Source organism: Dendroctonus ponderosae, unplaced genomic scaffold (genome assembly GCF_020466585.1).
Source record: "Dendroctonus ponderosae isolate FM_Combo_2020 unplaced genomic scaffold, Dpon_F_20191213v2 Dpon_F_20191213_1, whole genome shotgun sequence".
NCBI classification, from domain to species: Eukaryota; Metazoa; Arthropoda; class Insecta; order Coleoptera; family Curculionidae; genus Dendroctonus; species Dendroctonus ponderosae.
Window position 1 is genome coordinate 14801180 of NW_026017110.1, and position 1490 is coordinate 14802669.

The window sequence follows — 1490 nt, forward strand, 5'->3', positions numbered from 1 at the left end:
TAACTCGCGTTATTATTAACATAAGCGTTTTGATTGAAAATACGAATATCAAGAATGAACTGTTGCATTCATTTTTTAATTGAAAAGTCATTTTTTTTTACGTAAAACGTGGAATAATGGTGGCATTCTATATTTTCAAATGCGTCAGGTTCTYTCGTATTCAAATGGTTTAAAGCAAACATTAGTTGGAGATATATATCATGTGCAGATGTTTGGGAAAAATTCTGCATAAAAGCCCCATATGGACGGGTAGTTTTTAGAGAAAAAATCTCTACTAGTAAAGCAATAACATGTTTTGTTAATGGCCCATCAAAAATAGTTCCAAAATGCCGAAAGTCATGCCAAKGTTTATTTGTWAAGAGTGTCTCGTGTGAGTTTATCAGCTGATATAAATGTGTTTCTATCTCAGATTAAACAGGCCTGTAYCTCTTTGAATTTTTSTATAGAAGCCACAATGGTTCATTTTATTGATGTCACACAAAAATATCATTTTTTTAAATTGAAGCAKTTTTTTTTTCTCTAAAAATATAAAAAATGTTGCAACATCTTATGTTTTAGTTGCTTTCGCAAAATGTGAGCAAATGCAGATTGGGCGTAGTAGTCTTTATACAGACGGTGATATAACAGTTCAATGGTAGTTTAACAATTTTGAAAAAACTGAAAATAAAAGTCTTGCGCACCAATTTTGATATGTAGTTTTTTAATCAAGTTTGAAATTGTTTTGAAGCAAAATTAATTATATAATAAAGATGCTTGTTAAATATGAAAAAAGATAATTTATTCGAGTTATTTAAGGTGTTGAAGATTCGAGATTTTTTATATAGATAGTGTCCAGATTTACACGCCACAGAACGTGTATAAGAGCAACGAATATTTATTCTGTGACAAAAAGATCGATTTGATTTTATAAATACTCTTTATTTATAGAAGCAAAAAGTTAATTGAATATACTAAGTATGGAAAAAATTGTTTTACACAAGAATGCATTTTACAATCTAATGAGCATACAGCATTTTTAGGCACTGAAACACAATATGTTTCGAAAAAGTAACGTTTGGATCTTTCGCGGGAAGTTGAATGAAGTTCCTGATAAGTTTTTCTCAAAATATAACCGAGTTTTTGTTATGCGACCTGTAAATAAAACAGCTATGGAGGTATACAAGATATATCGAATTACAAAATTTTCTCCAAAACTGATCGTCGAGCTTTTCCAAATATGGTCGCTTGTGGATAACAGTATGCTTTACTACAAGGACCTTAGTGGATCGATCACGAACTTGATGAAAGAACCTATTCGAGTATCGTATGCTTTTCTGTCGAATGATTCAATTAATCATTTAACGGACTATAGGTAATGAGGAAAAACGAAATAATGTTCTTTATTCATATGATCAACTCTACAGGGATCCACAAGAAGATCAAGCTGCCAAGATTGTTTACCTTCTAATGGAACAAATTTGTATTTTATTCAATGCAACTCACCAACCAAT